The sequence below is a fragment of the Nyctibius grandis genome, chromosome 12, assembly GCF_013368605.1.
Source record: "Nyctibius grandis isolate bNycGra1 chromosome 12, bNycGra1.pri, whole genome shotgun sequence".
Lineage (NCBI taxonomy): Eukaryota > Metazoa > Chordata > Aves > Nyctibiiformes > Nyctibiidae > Nyctibius > Nyctibius grandis.
In genome coordinates this window covers 17,971,537-17,992,680 of record NC_090669.1, presented here as the reverse complement: position 1 = coordinate 17,992,680, position 21,144 = coordinate 17,971,537, and the positions used below count along the sequence as shown (strand labels likewise).

At 38.7% G+C, this 21,144-nt stretch overlaps 1 protein-coding gene across 1 annotated transcript in view; it reads right to left on the bottom strand.

Annotated features, from left to right (window-relative positions):
- CDYL2 (chromodomain Y like 2) overlaps nucleotides 1-21,144 on the bottom strand; it is a 60,830-nt gene that overhangs the window by 36,823 nt on the left and 2,863 nt on the right. The window lies entirely within an intron of this gene.

Sequence of the window (21,144 nt, the reverse complement as noted above, 5' to 3'; positions counted from 1 at the left end):
AAGCGACAGGCTAGTTTTTGGGGAGCTGTTCGTCACTTGGTGGCTTCCACAGGTGCTGAGGACTTAGGATTTCAATGCGAGAATGAGGTTCAGCTGTTCAGAGAGGCTTTACCCACTCAGTGTGACAACTGAGGAGAAATGTCGAAGGGCAGCTTGCTGGCTTTGCAAAGCTATGTGCCAGGGAGATGATGAGAGACCACAGGAGGGTACAGCATATTGAGGGGGCTACAAGGTGATACTGGTCAGTCTAAGTGGCCGTTGTACAACACGCTCTCCTTAGCAAAGTTTTTGAAGTGAATTTTAGTGATCTTTGAAAGAGGACAATGTAATAGCTTTGCAGATATTTTCAAGGAACATGCCCTCTGTTGAAATGATGGCTTGGTAAAAATGAAATCTCTGTGTTAGAAAACAGGACAAATCACAGAATCACAGAATCAACCAGGTTGGAAGAGACCTCAGGGATCCATCGAGTCCAACCGTTGCCCTGACACCACCATGTCAACTAGACCATGGCACTAAGTGCCATGTCCAGTCTTTTCTTAAACACATCCAGAGATGGTGACTCCACCACCTCCCTGGGCAGACCATTCCAATGTCTAATAACCCTTTCTGAAAAGAAATTCTTCCTAATGCCCAACCTGAACCTCCCCTGGGGAAGCTTGAGGCTGTGTCCTCTTGTCCTGTCGCTAGTTGCCCGGGAGAAGAGGCCAACTCCCACTCCACTACAACCTCCCTTCAGGTAGTTGTAGACTGCAATGGACAATTAGAGCACGTATAAGGTAGCTACTCCAAGATACAGGATGTGGAATAGCAATTTTTGAGCACGGTGTAAAGAATATCCAGTGACAAGATTTGTTTTCTAGCTAGTATATACAGGGAGAGACAAGTATTTTTGAAATGATCAATACATATTTGACAGAGTAGCAAGGCAAAAAGAATTCCCAGCCTGCAGGCCTGAACGTGAAGGAGGATGGTAATCCCTCCCCCATCACAGAGACAGGAGGGAGAGGAAAATGAAGAACTCTGTCCATGTTATATTAATGGCTGGGCAGGGACAAGGATATGTCAGAAGGATAAATGATATATCCATTTCATGCTTTCTATCCAAACTAGAATAGGAGGCAACTGGTTTGGAGAATCCATATAGCAAAGGCAGTAACAGTCAAATTCATGAATAATACCATGCAGGGATAGGTTTAGAAGGAAAGGGCTAAAAATAGATAACTTTGTACAATATAGAAGAAGGTTGAGGGGCGATCCGTTGAGTGAAAAGCTGAAGCAGCAGTTTGTAAAGTAGTGGGATACGAGAAGAAAAGTCATGAAACACAAAGGTTTCTTGCAGAATTCAGCAGAATTCTTCATTTTCTTGGTTACACAAATGATGCTAATGTGATGGCAGAATACAGAAACAAGCCGAAAAGAAAGGTAGAGCGGAAAAAAGGAATAAAGAATCATGCTTTAGGCAACTATAATGGCATGATAGGAGCACAGAATTTTATAACAAAGCATCCAGGATACCACTGCAACATCACAGAAAAATGGCACATAAAATTTCAAAAATTATCTATGAAAGAGTAATTGTCAAAAAGGAAGAATAATACATCATTATCCCCTCAGAAACAGCATTCAGATGAGCAGGGTCAGTAGGCCAAGTTCTGGCCTCAATTATTGCATTGGTTTTCACTGCAGATTTAATTTGTGTTTGAGATCTGAATTCTGCCCAGTGTAAAACCAACTTTCTACTGGTGCCTGGAAGGAACAAACTATCTTAGGGACAGTAGTAGAGGCAGTTACGAAAGCTGTCAGTGTTCATCAGACGGATGCATTTTAAATCATCTGAAAGTGCAGCTAGTTAGAAATCTGCATTTAAAAAGTGGGGACCGCACTCTAAACGTGGAGATGCAAAGGCATCAAAGCATATTCATTGATTTAACCTAAGGGTGTGTTTTGGAGCAATTAGATGGACTCTGTGTGAGGAGGACATTTGCTTACAGTGTGGATGAAAGGCACTAACACATCTGTGCTGGTACAAATATCTGCCATGAGTCAGACTGACTCCACCACACTGCGCGGCAGGCTCCGGCCATGTGCTACCATGAAACTCCTCTGGCAATGGCAGAGTCCCCTGGGAGCTGCTATCAGAGTGCTGTGCTGCAGGGGAGACAATCACAGGTTACCCTTCTGCTGTCCTCAGGCCCTACATCCTCTTGAAAGCTGACTTTGGCAACAGATGGTCACCATTCCTTGACCTCAGCTAGTCCTGTTTCAGCTTTGGTAATTCACACAAGCTAAGGAAGTGTTAATTGATGAGTCCCGAGTTCTTTTAGATCATCATTATTCCTGACAATAGGGTTTCAGCCAAGTGTTGGCAGTACTTCCAGCCATAGGGGTTGCTATAGACTAGAATCCATTACTCCTTTCAGGGAGGTCCCAAGGAACAACACTGGCATTTCTCTGGTGGAGAGGTACAGATCTTGCCATCCTGCTCGAAATGCCTGCCAGAGCACTCCAAGGGTTACTGTGGAGGCCTGTGCCACACCTCCATGCTGACAGCTATCTTCTCATTCTGTTGATAGATCACATAGACATATCAAGCGTCAGGGTGAGACTGGAACTCTGAAGAAGCTGAGGAACCATGTAGAAATGTCTGTGCTCAAAGCAGTATTGAATATGTAAGTAGTGAATATATTACTGAGGAAATTTTCCATGTATTTGTTAGTCAGATTCCTAACTTGGCTGCTGTGTTAATACCTCAGCTGCTCCTGGATGCATTTACAGCAATGATGTGGCAAAGGGCTTTGTTCCATGTGCCTCTGTAGAATGGGGCACTATATTTTTATAAATGTAGGGTTTCGCAGATTTATTCCCTACATTCGTCTCACTGGGATTAGGCTAGTGTATGTTCTCTCTGTGGCACTATGCCAGTCACAAACTGAAGCTGTGGAAGGCTGCAGCTGTCTGCTTGTTATTAATTGAGGGTTAGTGCAGAGACCAACATACATTGGTGCTCCAACACCCGTGCTGTTTTCTAGATACTTTATGAACGGAAGCTTAAATTCACATGTTAGTATAAGAAACCTCTGGGTCACATCTAGTACAAAGATCCCACTTGCAAATGGTTTATGAAATTACAAAAGGGAGTTTTAACAAACAGCTAATAAGTTGTTAGAGGATCTTATGAATCTTGCACCTAATTGGTCTTCTAATTCTAATGAGTCCATGATAATCTTCTGGTGTCCTTGCCATCATCCCTAGCACAAGCTATACATGTAGTCAAATGGTGGAACAGATGTCCAGAGAGGCTGTGGAATATCCATCCTTGGAGATACTCAGAATTTGACTGAACAAGACCCCAAGTAACCTAATTAAGTTGGTGCTGCTTTAAGCAAGGGGTTGGATCAGATGATCTCCAAAAGCCCCTTCCAACCTAAATTATTCTGTGATACATAAATTTTGCCTAAAGTATTTACCAATAATTTACTAATTCTTTATTAATTATTTTCCACTTGGAGAAGCAGCTCCATTTGGAAACCTGAGTTCTATGCAATCTGTGGAAGTGGATGTATGAACTGACTCAGTTAAGCTGAGCTTAGGTTTACCAGGCAGCTGGAAGGGAGTTTCCCACAAGCAGCTCTGAACTTCCTTCTTTCCTTGACCTGATACCATCAGGGTTTGTTGACTTTCAGGTCATACGGCAAAAGCAATCTACTCTCTGGGATGTGCAAGGGAGAGATGGGTTGGAGGACAAAGGTCAGCTGATCACAAGGTTAAAAAGATTTTCTTAGTCATTAAATGGTCATTTTTTAATACTGACATACATTGTGAAGTAATTATTCTGTGTACTTTCAGTGCTTGTATGAACATTCAGTATTTATGGTATAAGCAGAACAAGGAATGTGCTAAGCTGGGGTGTGAACATACAACATGCTCCATGATAGCAGCTATATATTTGCTTTTCATCCAATATGAAGGAATTAAAGACAGCCTGAATTCAGGAGGAATAAGTTACCATACATTTACTACAAAGATAAGAAGAAGCATGCTAATAAAAATACACTTGCAGTTCTTATACCTCTCCTGGAGGTTGGTGCAGAGATAGTAACAGAACGCTCTGCAGGACAGGATGCTTAGGTGGGCCTTGAAAGTCTGAGTTTCTGTTTATAGTTCTCACCACCTCAGCTGTTCTTTTCATTTTTACGTGCCTTATCTGAAAAGAACACCCTCTCTGTAGTGTGATTTCAGACCTGGTGTTGAAAATGGGAAGGGTGCGTTGAAATAATTTTTATGTACAGCAGTCTACAAAATGAAAATTTTGATGAAGCAAATCTGTTTTGAACCCTAGTGAGCAACATAAACATAGGAAAAAACCCCAAGATTAACTTGTGCTGAATATCTGCATTTAACATTTGTCCTAGCTGCTGCTTGTATTCCGCAGTTTTGTAGTAGATTATGCAGTGCAAAGTCCTGACAAGACCAAGGGGTTCCTTGCATACTTGGGAGGGGTAAGAGACTCATAAGATGAATACACAATTCCTTTTGCTGGGAAAAAGAAAACACCTAGATTAGATGGCTCTGGAATTACATAAGGAATTTCTGATCACACGTCTACTTACTTGTCTTTTTCTCCAAATAGCAGTTTGGAGAAAGCATACACAGAAAAAATAGCGTAGAAATAAACAGTAACACACATGATGGAGGAGTGTTGTGTTCTTACCATTTCAACGTAAATACTGGTAAATATTGGGGAAAGTATTGCCTTTATTATGCTCTCCAGCCGTAGCCTAATGAAGGAACATAAACTTCATCCTTTTGGAATATTTTCAGGGATATTAACTGAACTTGATAAGGTATCTAGAATGCAACTAAACTTGCCTTCTAGATAAGAAGAAGAAAGTATTTTATGTTTTGATGTTTTGAAGATTTCAAGATGATATGCACATGGTTAAAGTTTTTAGTTTAATTCCAAGGAAACAAGAAACTTCAGGTGGTCATGGAAGAAGGATTTAAACAAACTCACAGTTTGTCTTTAAACAATCAGAGAATTTCCCCAGAGAGTATGTATTTCCCCAGTTACTACTCTGAAATGTTATTTTCATAGTTACAAAGCACCATGCAAATCTATCCTACTAAATGTATACTAATGATCATTACTGTTATTTAACAGCGTAACAGGTAGAGCTCGGAGCAGTGAGCACTTTCCTTTAATATGTAGTGTGCCATAATGTTTTACTTGTTCTTAAAATTAAATGGTCAGAATATCTTAATCACAAAATCTAGTATAGAGTGTCTGCCAGATCAGTGCTAAGGATTGCTTAGTGTGCCCCAAAGACAAAGATGTTAGTTTTGCAGTACAAAAATTCGGTGTTGTTCTGGAGAAGACCTTGCCCTTGGCTGCTGAATGTCACATGCAGTATTCAGAATCCGCACTGTGCAGTACAGAGCAACTACAACACATGCAGTACCGTATGCTACATTATCTTTACAATTTCTGCCTTGTTGATTTCGTTAATGCACACAATTACAAACGGTGCAGCTTTTAAAAGGCATGTTTGCATCTGTGAATTACTTTTAAAGGGAACCTGAGATATTTTACAACACATGTAAGGATATATGCTGGTTAGATCACAGCTACTGGGGAAAAACGAATGGGGAACGTTCTTTAGTTTCTCCCTAAATGGCTAGAAAGAGTCTCTGAAGGTGACAGTAAGGGAGAACAGAGTGTATGAATCACCTCTATATCTCCTACATTTTGCTGGAAATTTTTCTTACTCAGATGAGTACTCTGAGGTGTTTAGTAACTTCCTCTGATGGACGTATGATATCAAATCATTTTTATTCAAGATAATAAAAATGTCTGAAATCCTTCCACTTTCAATTGTTTGGTGATGTACTTTCTTATTTTTTTAAACCCTTCATAATACTATACGAATTAACAATGGAGAGTCCTGTCCAAGTTAATCAATAAGCCACTTCAGTTTTGTGTAAGGAACATGATTGCATTTTTTCTTCAACATAAAAATCTATTTGGCTTCAGTTTTATTATGGTAGATATTTAGAGAGTAAAGAGATTTTTCAGGCTCTATTCTACCCCAGAGTTTGTATTTTAGCATCTAGGTTCTTTCCCCTGTCTAATGCCTCTCTAGTTATAAGACTCATAAGTCAGCAGTATGAAATCTAATTATGTAAGTAATTGTGGGCATTGTTCAATGAATAGCATCCTGTGATAATCTAAATAGGCTCCATGTACAGTGAGAAAACTTATAACTCTAGAGAATTAGAGTCTGAAATAGTTTATTTGTAACAGTATAAAGTACTGAAAATTTCTGCTACGTGAGAGTGATACGCACTTCATAGTTTGTTCATACACTAGAACTGGTTCTCAAACAGTAGGTCACCATGCCGTTCTTAAAAGTATAGATTTTCAACTGCTGTTTAAAACAAAAAGCTAATGATATCCTGTTCTTCAGATGTTCTAATAGTAATTGTGAAAGAGACTCTGCGTGTCTGAGCTTGAGCTTTCTAGCATTTTAGGTGTTTATTGTGTAGTATAGTCTAAAAATGAAAAATACAAAACTATTAAAATAATAGCGACCTTTCAGAATGAATGACATATGATACCACAAATTTTTTTTCAATGTCACCAAAGTTTTCTTTTTTTGACAAATGATTAGTCTGTGGCTATAAAACTTTTGGGGGTGTAGTGTCTTGGTAACATTTTGAAAAAGAACTAGAATAAAACTAGAACACAGATCTAGAATAAGTTTTATATACCACGGCACCGAAGAAGTACCAATGCCACTTCCATTTAAGAACCTTTGTTCCCTTTCAGTATGATGGCACAGACTTGATTATTTGTCTGTCATGGCATTACTTACAGGCCTGTGGATTCACAGAGCTGAAGGCCAGAAGGGACAATTATATCCATCTAGTCTGTCCTGGGTTACACAGGGGTGTTTTTCGTTCAGCAGTTCCACACCAGGTCCCACACTCTGATTTAGTTAAACAAGATCTAATAGAAAATCATCGCATCCTAATTGGAAGTGATTCACAGAAAGTACCACTGCTGTTAGTGAATCCTCCTAAGCGCTATTAAAAAAATGCTATAACCTTAATGTTAAAAAGCGCATCTCATTTCTAATTTATGAAGGGTAAACTTCCAGCCCCTGGCACCTTTTACACCTCTGTTAGCTAATTTCATCTTCCAAACTTTAAATCCTGCAAAGTGGTTTGCAGCTAACTGAACAGATGATAGTCTCCATATTTCTTTAAGTTTTGTAAAATTTGGGTGCTAATGTGATGGCTCTGTCTAAAATTTTGTAGCTGCTTCAGAAGCTGTATTCTGAAACTTCATCATAAGTGTTAGGGATCATCACTTGTGTTTAAAGTTCAAATACACGTTATTTCATATACATTTTTGAAGGAGAACATTTTTATGAAGTGCAGGACTATAATAACTGCATTCACCAGATCAATACAAGTCACTTATTTTCTTTGGTTTATTACTTAGAAGAATGATGCATCTCTTAAAGAAGGCACAATTTTGACTAAAGAAAAAGGAAAAATTAAATGTACGGAGGATGCACAGTGTTCAGTTACAGTGTTATTCCTGCTATGCAAAAAGTTTACTACTTATTGTCTCAAATGAGTACCCATGTGTTCAGTCATACAGACAACGAGAACAGTTTTGCCCTGTGCTATACTGGATCGTTGCATACAACTATATAATTACCCACATCTGTCTACAAACTGCTTTACATCCGTATAAATCTGTACCCTTTCTGAAACAGGACAACAATATCCTCATCTGTTTGTGAAAAATTTATTTATTGTGAAATATTTATTTGAATTTATTTAGAGTCGGAATGCTACGTAAGTGCAAAATCTTAAAAAGAAGTCATATATGAAAGTTACACATGCTGTAAAAATGTAATAATCTACCTTTAAAAAAAATAAATTTTCAGTGCTTGGGTTTTTTGAAACCGCATGCTATGAATTCAAAAATACTAATTAAACAAATTAGAACACTTTAGGAATGTTCTGAAAGCAGGCATATAAAGCACTAATCAAATGTAAGAAAAGAGTTTAAATACTTTGAGTTTACTGGTTTGTACATTTTTTTTACCAAAGTACATTCTTTTTATCCAAATGATTAGTATCCTCTGAATATGTGTGCCCGAAAATAAGAAAGGACTTGGTTTTGCTGACCTGAGAAACCATTCACTAGGCACAAGTGATTCACCATAAAATGTGTTGTGGGAAATTAAGAAGTAACAGTATTTTATTCTCAACCTTAAACTTATTAAATAGTTTGTTGAGACTGTTGGGGTATGTAAAAGAACTGCTGTCACTTCAGAGCAGACAGCGAACCAAAAATTACATGATTTTCTCAAATGAAATTCATGACCAGTGAATCAATTTCTACTAGAATAACCCAGTTCTGCATTTCCGAGATCAGGGAACTCCATGGGGTAAGTTCAGTCAGTAGTTTGCATTAGTGGTACATGAGCTCACTGGTCCAGGGCAGATGAGTATAATGAGATTTTCATTCACTGATGAAAGTACATAAGCTACACTTCCCTATCCTTATAATACTTCTGTAGCCGACATGAAAGCTGTACATACTGAGCTTAACTTTGAAGCCAAGTTTTTTTGTGGACTCAGCCGTGGACAACCTGCCTCACCTTCCAGGCTTCCCTATGCGTGCAGGCAGCAGAGAGAGGCAGTGGGGTGCCAGGGAGCCGGAGCCGGGCTGCAGGGATTGCGGGGCTGCCGGATGACTTCCCAAAGTCAAGGCCAGCAACTTCCAAGGAAATTCCACTATCAGCACCAAGGGAAGGGATAGGATGGGAAGATCACGGAACAGGGCTGAGCACAGAGGAAGTGCCTTAGAGCCTTCAGAGTACAAGCAGTTTGGGATTAGGAATGATCTTGAAATCACTGCACATATTGCCTAAATTATACATCCCTGCTAAGTGACTGCCTTATCCATACGTCACATGGAAGATTTACTACTTTCTTGAGCTACACACACATAAAAACGACCAGCACAGATCTATCACAAGGAAAGGTACAGCAGTCCTGTTGTGTTCTAGGATGCCTTCATTTTCCTGAAAGAGCGCCACAACCTTTTTCAACCATGACCATTCTGGAAAGTTGTGAATATTTTCACTTAAGGGCTAGATCCTCAGGTATGTTTTGGTTTTAGACACCTTAAAACCTTTTCAAAAGGCTTCATAAAAAAAGGAAGGGAAAGATAGCTTTACCGAATAGTAGGATAGCATTTATTTTTTTAATATACATAAATTATGTCCCTGTAAGTGACAGTAGAACCTAGCCTATCAGACATTTCCCTAATCATCTGAATCAAAAGCTATAGATTATGTCTTAGTAGAAGTCACAAAGCATTACACCACTGGTAGATTCTGATATGTTATTTAAACAGTGCTATACTCATAGCTATGCGCAACTCAATCTCTCCAGCACTGTAACGAGGAAAGTCAACTGGGTTAGTTGAAGTTCTGTTTTTTAAATGACTTTTATAAAAATACTTAGCCCTAGGGTTTTTAATTTTCTTGGTATATCTACCATATTTCTCAGCTTTTGGTATTAAAGCACACTGGAATAATTTTATAACAATAATTTTTTAGTTTTTGAGTGTTCCAAAGTAGACTGTCCAAGAATATATAATCTACAATACATGTCCATTAATAAAACTGTACTGTAGCCAGAAAATAGGTGTGACAGTACTTTTCTTTGAAAATGATACCTGTTCATCACCCTGAGTCATATTTAGGCTTCTATGGTGAATGTTTTTTCTGCAGAGGAGGCCTGAGAGTTTGGTGGCTGAGTGAATCTTTCCTCCAGTGCATTTTCAGTCCTAACCACTATGGGAGATGATAGGTGTTAGAAATCCTTTCCAGAAGCAACCTCTAACTTTAGGAGAGGGTGAGAACCCTGCTCATTGTAAGATAGAGTCTGATCCAGATACCCATTTCTTTTGATGACAGTGATTATATGACATGGCTGACTGTGATGAGGAGTTGATAGCCATGACTGTAGGATTAATAACTTAGGAGATCTCCTTCCATCCTGCTTTGCTAAAAGTGAGATAAATGGTGCTGCAATGAATTTTGCCCTTTGAAGGTCAGTGTCCATACTGCACATGAAACAAATCCTTGCCATTCGTGTTTTACAAGAACAATATTAACATTCATGAATGTTTCAGCTCTAACCATGTGATGAGTTCAGTTAAAAAAAATGCCAACTCCTTATCTTCTGTGCATACTTATTTCGCAAAGCAAATCAGTTTGTTTCTGCATGAGTATGGACCTCCTGGACGTCTGTGAACGTCTGTGAACGTGGTGACCTGGGGCAATGGAAGCTATATGCAGTACAATGTCATTTAAGCTCCATTCAGAGAAGCCTGATCAACTTGATGCTGAAAACAGCCGCTAAAGCGGGTGAGCTACATACACTAGGGTTGCTGATGTTGCTGAAATTGGTGCAGCATAGAACTGGTGCAGTTTTTTAGAGCTCCATAGTGTACAAGGCTCAAAGGTCAGACAGAGAGCGCTGCTTTGCAGGACTGAGAACTCCAAAGAAACTCTCAGTCCTATATAGGATTTATTAAGCTTGTTAAAATAACACCCAGTCCTAAATGAGCCACAGCTTTACTTCTTCTCTGTTGTGGTTCTTGAAACTCAGAGAGTGTGATTCCCTCACACAATAGCAGCGAGAAGCCACAGATCGAAAGCAGCTGCCACCATGTTTGCAACGGGGAACATGCTCCTAACAGTCTGCAGTTTCTGTCCCAGAAGTGCTGCAGCTACCGGTTTACCCCATTCAGAGATGTCTCTGTTTGACTCAGAGGTTCAAGTAACCTTCCCAGAAATGGAGCTAAAGACTAGTCACTTCAAAAGAAAAAAAACAACATGACTGTAAACCAGCCTCAGTTCATCCTGTCTCCCTCAGTCACACTGTATCTGTCACCGCAAAGCCCTGTTACACTACTGTGTAATCAGAGGGGGAATGGAAAGGTAGGTCCTGCTATCAGTTCTTCTGTGAGATCTAAGGCTTATCATGCAGTTCCTCTGCTAACCCTCAGGCTTACTGCTCAAGTACTTCCCACATCTTGCATAAGTGATATATCAAATACTAAATATCTGTAGGCAATCCCCAGATATCCCCTTGATGCCTGTAGAAGTGTACGTATTTAAATACACATCCAAAACATATCTTTGTGATTCTCAGTGCTAAACAATATCCTCAACGCGTAACCCTGCACTTTGAAAGATCAACTGCCATTAGACTGCAACTTTTGATTACCAGAGATGCTTGTGATCTTGGAATGGCTGCCTTTTGGTGGTAATAGGAGCAAGAGCAGCTGGACATGAAGTAAGAAAGATGTTTAGGGAAAGTTCTGTTAGAGATGTTCTAAGCTGCACAAAACCTAGAATTAATAAGAGAATCTAGAAATTTTACAGAAGTGTTATGTTAAGGCAGAAATTATATCAGTTACCTAAGGAATTCTGCCTTGTGGCTTGGGGATAAAACATCATTAAAGAATGTTGTCCTTGGTTTGTGAACTGTACTTTGGACACAGATCTTGAAATGGACTGTAGAAAATCAAAAGGTATATACTCTAAGATATAACAGCAATGCAGATTGCATATCCAAAATAAGAGTACTATACGCATCTTAATTGATCATTAAGCAAGACTTTTCCCTGTATACTAAATAGGCTACAAGAGCGGCAGTAAATACCAGGGAAGGAAAACTGTATCATTCATGGTACACATAGATGGTCCAATTCATGTTAAAAGGAGATCTGCCTTTGTCTTCTAAACTCAGCAGGTTGTCAGTGGTATTTGATATGAGTGGATGAAGCACAAAAAATAACAGCAGCACAGTTGCAGAACAATTCAAATCACAGCCCACAGTAGCTTGTCAATAAGTGATGACTGCAATACTTGATACCACTTCTAAGAGTGAGAAATGTGGTATCACTGGCACTCACTAGAAACACTGCAAGTAATGTCATGTCAGAAAGTTAAAGCGTAGGATGGTCAAACAATGCAGGAAAAAGATCCGGCATCCTTTGTGGTGCTCATGATAAAGCTAGGGGACATGCTATTCAATTGGGAGAAACAGCAGTCTGCCATCAATTCTTCTAGCAGTTCCTTGAAGCTTTCTGAGGCAGCAAGAACAACAGTTCATACACGATTATGAACTACAACAGGCAGTCCACAAGTTGAGCCATGCTGTTCTTCGATGAAAGTGCATTCTATCAATCAGTGTAATGAAAGATTGATGAGAATAATAATCCAAAGCTTGTGATGTGTACAATGAAAAAAAAAGGGTGTCTTCCTTGGAGCCCGGAATTTTTGTTATCTTGATCCACCCGATAAATGCCATAGAACATACTGTTTGCATAGGCCTTAGTCAGCAGGGAGAGATGACAAGGCCACCTTGGCACTCCTGCTTTAATCCGTCATCTGATGCAAGTGCATGGGAAAGGCACTGGAAGTCATTCGCTGCTGGTGAGAAGGCAGTGGGGAGGATGGCAGGAGGGCGGTGGACGAGTCTCCTTCCAAAGGCCTCCGGACAGTCTTTGCTGACTGAGGACACAGGAGGGCCAGAGCACTCTGAAACTGCTTAGCTGCCATCAGGTCCCACAGGCAGCCTGCCCGCTGCGTAGTCTGATGGCGTATTTATCCCTCAGCTTCCCTAAAGGTACTAACGCATCAGTGTTATGTACAAAACAGCGGGTTCTAAACCAAAGGAAAGTCAGAGGAAGGAGCTGATCCAAATCATCTGGGCTCTGAAGGCAGCGCTCAGCCCTGTGGTGCCGAACAAATTTGCTCTGAGAGACCCACGATTCCCACAGTTAATTGACGATTGCCATTCTTGACACCACAAGGCAAATAAAGTGTGGCAGCGAGAAGGCCATAAAAGCTGGCCAAGGGCCTCACCCTTTTTAGTTTATTAAGAAACATGAGTGTTTCTGTGGGTGTAAGGTAAAAGAGATACTATTTCCCCAGTATATGTAAAAATACATTATCAAACGCAGCTTTCTCGGCGGTTTCTGTTGCATCTTTTGTGTATCATCAGTGCACAGATGATTAGGGCTTCTATTGTACATAAGACATTATCAGGCCATAAGGGTAAGTAACAAGAACATTCAGTGTTACTAAGTTTTGCAGCCTGAATTGTCTATTTTTTATTTAATTGCCTATCTCATACTTTCTTTTTATATATAAAGACAGAAAAACAGTCATTTTGCATCTCCACTGTAAAAACTAAAAAAAAAAAATAAAAATTTCACCTCTTCTGCTGCCAAAGAGTTGAAGCTGATACCTATTGCTTCTTTCCATTTCCTTTTACTTTTATCACTGTTCCCATACTGTGGTGTATTTTGCTGACTATACAAATACTGTATACTATTATGTATTAATGTGCATATTAGGTATATAATAGTGACTCCTTGGATAAAACATTGTCAAGTTTTTCATCATCTCTACCATCTCTTTTTCTAACTATTACGGTACATCAGTTCTGACATTTCAGCACAGAAGAAAATTATGAACCAGTGGTAGTGTTTAATTACACAAGAGTGGAAACTGCTCTTCAACTTTTCACATTTTTGCATTGTGAAAAGCTTGAGTTTGTGTACCCAGACTCTATTAGAGTTTTGCTTCCAGTTACTGCAGTCAAATGGCAAAGTTTTAATTGTTTCTCACCAGCCAGTATTCATTCCTTCAAGAACTTCCAGGTTATTTCCCCTGGAGTCATGTGAAGGCATCTTAGTATATAAATGTAGTTTCCCCTATAATTCCTATTACTTAATTTGGGATCTAGAAAGTCTCCATCCTCCTCCCTGTATGGTTTTTGATACTTGAGTCACATTCCTATTTAATTTGAAGCTCTACTGTTACGGCATACCATTGCTGAACCTAAAAGGTTGCTACTTCCTCTGCTTAGGTAGAGATAAGTTCAATCACTTCTCATCAAAGAAAGTCTTCTAATGCTGTCTCATCCTAAATTAATGCATCCGCATTTGCACTGGAGTCTGCTATTCCTCCCTTACATTAATCACCAAAAAACTTCGTGATCAACATCTTTGCAGTCTAAGAGTCTCAGATCCATGTATGAGCCCAGTGGGTGTTACTGTGCATTTTCGTTCCACATAAACCGTATTTAGCAGGAATGCCCCAGCACCTTTCCTGTCAGATTTCCTGTGCTAAAACACCTGAAACCTATGGCAAAAACATTTCGGAAAGACAAATTCATCAGGTGTATTAACGTGATTTTATATTTTGCAAAACAGTCCCTTCTTGAAAAAGGGGGATTTAATGGTTTCAAAAATATTATTAGTGCAAATTTCAACTGCCTAACATTTAGAGGAAAGCCCATTAGCATAGCCAAATTTTACAAAGTAGTATGTTAAAAAACTGTGTAATGTCACACTTTATTTGTCATATCTCTCTTATTCCTAAAACTAGTAAGATACATAAGCAAAGCTCTCTCCTTTGTAGTTAAGCCTGACATCTGAGAACAGTTTACAAACAGCTCATTGCCATGACTGCAAAGTGATGTAAAAAAATTTACTTCTGTATGTGTGAAAGAATTTGACAAGTTGAGCTGGTCAGTTAGAAATTAGACTTTATATTTTGGTATGTTAGTAATCACCATTTCTGGAAAAAACCCAACACAATAACAACTTGATGGGTTTGTTAAAAGTTAGTGGCTTTTTAATGTATATTCAGGTAAGGCCTTTGAAGATTGATAAATGTGTATTAACAAACCTGTACAGCATTAAGGAAGCCTATGAAGAGTATCCAAAAATGTAAATACAGAAAAATTGTGGATAAACCCTTTTAGATGCTGAAATGCTTTTCTCATAGAAGTAGGAGAAAGCTGTTTTTGTTCATTAGAAACATTTTGTTACATTAACATAACTTTCTAGTAATAGTGACTTGATCGTTTGCCTCATTCCATGTGTTTACTCAAATGTTCTCTAGTTTCTCTTTATCCCTTTTACCCAGTTATTAACCAGAGCTACGGCAATGAGCCAAAACTTCATTTTTATTATGCATGTTTGATTCAACGTTACTTCATCACCTCCTCCCTTCTTTTTCTCTTTTGTTTGCTTCTACCACCTGTTGCATCTTGTGGGAAGTCTAGACTGTGAGGTCTCTAAACCAGAAACTGACTTTTTCTGTGTCAGAAACTGACCCCACTATTCTGATTTGTCCTTTAGTTTGCAAGGATACTGACCATGATTAGCAATTACAATACCAGAATATAACTTGCAAGGCAAGTATGTTTGTGATCTCTGTGGACAGTACCAACATCTTAGTCAATACCTATGTTTGTTTAATGACTGTAGTAAGTACAAAACTAAGAACTGCCATACTAGGTCAGCCTAAAGGTCCATGTAGCTCAACATGTGGTGTATTCTTATAGAAATTAGTACTGGATGCTTAGGAAACAGCATCTGTAGAGTAAGTGCTGCTCTTGCTCCACCCTCCCAGCTTCTGATGGTTAGCAGTTTAAAGATTTTTTTGTGCTGAAAGGTATAAAGGGATCTATCCTCCAAGAGGCTGTTTTACCATTCTTGGAAACCATTTACAGTTCTGACTGCCACAACATCCCATGGCAATGAGTTCCAAGATTTAAATACTGTGAAGAAGTACTTCCTTTCTCTCAATCATTTGCCTATCATTTCATTTGCTGCATGCCTTTTCTTGTGCGATGAGAAATAGCATTCATCACTGGATTAACTAATCATCCCCCATTTCTCTTTTCCGTACCATTCACATCTTCCTTGATCACTTCTTCTGCCAGCCAGAAAGTTGTCATAAGGTGTCTTTGCACTGATGGCCATTCCATACTGCGCAACACCCTGTTGGGCTTCTCGGAATTATTTCTAGTCCTGCGTTCTTGAAGTGGGTGCAGTACTGCAGATGTGGAAGCACAATGGTAACCGCCAGTGACATGACGGTGATCATCTTCTGTTTCGTTCTCAATTGCTTTTTAAACAACACCCAAAATTCTCTTTGCCTGAGGTTTACCTCTGGTAAGCAGTAGTCTGCTCCCACGGACTGGACCCCAGTAGCAGCTGGAACGCATTTTCTGGTTTAGTTTCATCTGAAGGGAGGGCGGTCACTGCTCTCCAAGACAGTTCTGTGATGCAAACGGAGGTGTGGTCATGGGGATCACAGGGAGAGTCACTTCAAAAGCACGCACCTGATCCAAATTAAAATACTGAGGTGGACACACCCAAAAACTTTCCACAATGATTCCAAGATATCTCCTGAATAGTAACAGCTTCTTCAGGGCTCATTGTTATGCATGTATAGTTGGGATTATCTTTCCTTTGATCATTAGCTTGCATTTATAAACACTGTATTTCAGCTGCTCTCATCCAGCTCTTCACTGTCAACCTTTCTCTTGACAATGCTAACAATAATCTAGAAGGTATCAGCAGTAAATGTGATTCTTTTCAAATAATTGATGATTCTGTTGTACAACACAGGTCCCAGTACTGATGTTTGGACCCTCTACCATAACTACCCTTCATTGCTTCCTCTTTGTGAACCAGGTAGTCCAAGAGATGACCAACCCTTCTGGACCACAGCTTTGTTTCTTTCGCAGCTGCTCCTGTGCGATCTTACCGGAAGGTTTTTTGATAATCCATTTACACCAGCCAGAGTCATTCTTATCCACGTATTGACTAAGAGTTCTGTGAGATGTGACTGTTCTCTAAAAATTCACGTGAACTCTTCTCCAAACCAAGACATGTTCACACATATGCTATTTCTTTTTATCGGTGCTACAAATTTGCGTGCAGTGGAGCTCAGACTTAGTGGTGTGTAGTCTCTTGTATCCCTTCTTAATCCATTGGGTGCTGAGCACATCTAAGTGATTACATTATTATAAGATGATTTCAAATAAACCCCACAAAATCTAAATAAATGCAGCGAAGTGCCTTGTGAAAGAAAATATCATCATTGTTCCTGTTTTGCCCCTCTGAAGGAATAGACTTCAAGTTTTGTGGGTGGTCTGTGAGAAATCTAGCAAAGTGCAAGTAGGGCAACTGCTATTTTCAAAGAAAAGTGTCTTTCCGACAGATGTTTTCGGTGCTGGTTTTGCTTTAGTGTTTTGTTGTAGTCTACCCATCATGCTGCTACCATTTACAATTCTGCAAGAGTCAACTTATTGCCCCTTCTTTGGTAAGCCACAACAAGAATAATTTTTTCCTACACAGGTCAATCATATCAACTTATTGGGAAAGTTTTTAGAGACCTAATAGTTTTGCAACAATATTTTATATTTTGACTGATAATGAGATAGCATTGAAATAGTATTGGAATCTACATTTTCTCTGTGTAACCAAAGAAAACAGACTGAAGTATATTTCCCTTCAGCTTTGCAATATTACCAGTCTAAAGTTTTGATAATAAACAAAGAGTGTGACATTGTTATTCAACAATCCAAAAGGATGATTTTCCTTGTGTCAAAACCAGAATATTCTTATTAGCATGAATGTAAAGCAAGCCAGCATTCACATACCCCTCTGCTAGTTACCCTACACCGCAAATATTTCACTTTGTTTGATATATTATATTGTTCTAATAGTTTAAGCACAAGGCACAGTTAACTATTTAATTAATCTCTTTTTGCCAGTGTCAGGATGCCAGTGTCATAAAACGTGCTGCAGAAATTGTCTGAAAAATATATGGGTAAGGAGGAACAACAAAAAGGGATTGCACTGATGAAAATGTACAGAGCCAAGAAACTGTAATACTGCTAAAAGTCAAATGAATGGACAAAGAAATGCTATTTACAGCATAGCTGGCCATCACAATTGCTCCATTGATTTAAAAAAAAAATAATTAGCCAATTTCTTTCAATATTAGACTACAGTTAAATTTTGCCATTATTTGAACTTTCTCTAAATATTTTAACTTTCAGAAACAATTACTAAACAATGCTGGATTTTCATTTTGCATCAAAGACCAACCCAAAGTAAACCACTGTATTTGTCACTCAGAAAGCATTACAAATATTTGTGTCGTTTTAATCTTTGGATAGGTAGGAATACTGAACCTGGACAACGAAGGAAAGCATGTTCAGTTCAGTGTCTTTGGTGGTGGGAAAGTCTTCACTGCAGGTGTTTAGGCTTTAGAGAGTGATACAGAGTATATTTTCAGTAGCCGTTCCCAGCAGGAGTATGCTTCTGATGTGTACCTTGAGATAAACTACACTTGATCCAGATAAAACACTTCCTCGACATTGTAACAAAATGGTAACATGCATAAGAAATCAATTGGTTTTCAGTATCCCAAAATATGCCAAGCAGTTTACAATGTAATGAGGAAGTTGGAATCGTGGTAACAGAGTGACGTTGTAGGTAAACAAGACAGTCATTATGTGCATTGTAATGTTCCATATGCGGCTCGACACTGGAATTTCTTAGTAAGATAATGAATATTGCCAGAGTTATCCAGTTACGCTTTTGAAACTCACTCAGTATCTTTAATTTAGAGAACTACAAGACCCGGGCAGAGGGACCTCAGGTTAACTCTTTGTTATTGGCTTTATACCTCAGTTTAATCTATTGTCCAGATGATTGCCCCATTTAGGATTGAAGAATACTGTCTGAACTGCAAGTCACATCTAGTTTGGAACAGAGTCCTGAAAACTTTCATCAGGCATCAGGATTTCTAGATTTCTACTTACTGAGGGTAATACTGCTCACAGGTTACCTTCTTTTGAGGACAGTTGTCTTCTAAAAACTGATTTTGATAATAGATCAATGACAATGCATAGATAAATAGCTGATTCTTCAAAATAGTTGTTAGTAAAGCTTTTCCACCAAAAAAAAAAAAAAAAAAAGGTGTTACTTAGAGATGACCAGATGCTTAGCTGGTGGGAACAAGCCTGGTATGACTGCAATCAGCATTGCACCCATGGCTTGCCATTCTATAGCAGGAGTAGGTGCTTAACTCTGTTCTACATTCCCCAGATCCCACTTCAAGTCACTGTTTTCTGCTTGTGGAATCAGTCTTGTTTCTTCAACATGAAACTTTTATCAATAAAGAGGTTGATTTAAGTTGAGAAATAATAGCATTTACTCAAATATACCACCTTCTTGCAAGTCACTTCTGTCTTAGAAGATACAAGTGTGAAATACTTTAAAAATAGATTTCTGCTTTCCAGTTCAATAAGCAGGTTTAAGTATGTGTCTCTCCTAAAAAGTGACTCCATTAGAAGAGATGCAAGATGGAAAGCCACAATGCTCAAAACCTTGCATTTCCTCACTTTCTAAAACAAAGATTATTTTCTAAACTCTGCATCTGCAAACCAAACCTAGCATCCCAAAGTCCAGCCATGTTCTCTCTGATTTGCATGTCTCCACATGTAGCAAAGATTCATCAGGCCAAACAGGTCCGTTATTATCATCAAGTTTTGACTTTGCTGGTACCTGAGTGCAGGTATAAATGGGAGATGTTGTAACTCATCTGGAAATACACTATCTTTCTGGTGGCTCACGTGAGCTAAAATAAACTGCCGCTCATTCTTACACAGCTGCATAAACAGACTAAGATTTCATTGAAACCTGGCACTATGGTGGACGAGCCTCCTAGCCATGGGCATTGCATCGTTTCAGTGGGAAGATGCCATTTTTTAAAACATCACTTTCCCAGACAGAGCAACACTTTAATGCAAAAACTGCTGAGTTTTAAAGACTTATTTTATTATTGTGATCCAGAGATACATGCATGTGACAGTCCCCTTCAGAGATTTAGCTATAATCTTTAGATCACTTACCTAAGGTGTTGTAATATAATCTGACACAACGTTACAATAAGACTTTAGATTTCAACATCATCATCCCTGAATGTCTAATTGTGTTTATTGTATATAACTCCCAAAATATTTATAGAAAAAGCATCAAAGTCAGCTTCATGAGCATCTCTATGATACTGGTAACTGATTCATATATTTATCAATAAAGTGGAATTTATTGCAGTAAATGGGATGCTCTGTGCTAGGAAAAATAAAGTTAGGTGCACTGTTCATACTGAATTTTTTCCCCCTCTAAAGCCATCTCATATACTTTTACTCCCAGAGCCTTTGTGAGAGAAGTATTTGGGTTCAGATAATATGGGAAATAAATTGTACAAGGAAAATACAAAATATTACTTCAAATTACTGACAACAACTTTCATGTGAATCAACAAACTTGGTATTTAAGAGTAAATACGTTACCCTTTCTGTTTGTTATCAAAACTAATGAGGATTTCCTATCAATGCATCCAACAGTGTACCTGAATCATACAGCAAGACAGGGCTGCCTCACTGAAGGCCACTGTGAATACCCTTTTGTCAGTCCTTTATTTTCAGTTTGTTATTTCTAAAGAATATGCACCATAGTTCTTTAGTAAGTGTTCTTTCGCTTCTAGAATAAATTGGTACCTGCTTCACAGTCCTAAAAGAAATATAATAGGAAGTATTTCAGGTGATTAGAAGCCATTTCTAACTAGAAAAAGGCACCTAGTTAAGCAAACACTGAGGTTATTTTGCTTCAATATATAGATATGAATTGAATTTATCTTTAAAAGGTTGAAAAGCCTTTTAACATGACAATAGAAAATGAATGAATCGACAGGATAAATATGCACATCTATTTCCAAAACTTAAAATTTTATATTGAAGTTTCTTGAGTGCCGCCAAAATACGAGAAGTTAGTACAGGTAACACAGACTGTACTTTATCGTGGCTCCTAGATCAGGATTGGCTTTAACAAAAATAATTTTGCAGCCAGTATTATGTACTCCAAATTGCAGAGGTAATTATTGTCTTATTTGCTGAAGTTCAGTAAGAACCCGTGAAGGACTTGGATATTGCTAATGGAGTCAAAGAATAATCAGGAGTGTAGTATACCTTTGGAATGTCACCATAAGTCTCAAATTATTTATTTACACCAATAGCCCCAATGTATTTCAAGCTAAAATCCTCAAACTGTTTAATGATCATCCTGCCATCCACATAATGTTTTACTTGTTCAGAAGGACAGAAAAGAATGATGTATCCAAGCAAGAATGGAGGTGTCAGCTCTGAAGGCACAAAGCACTT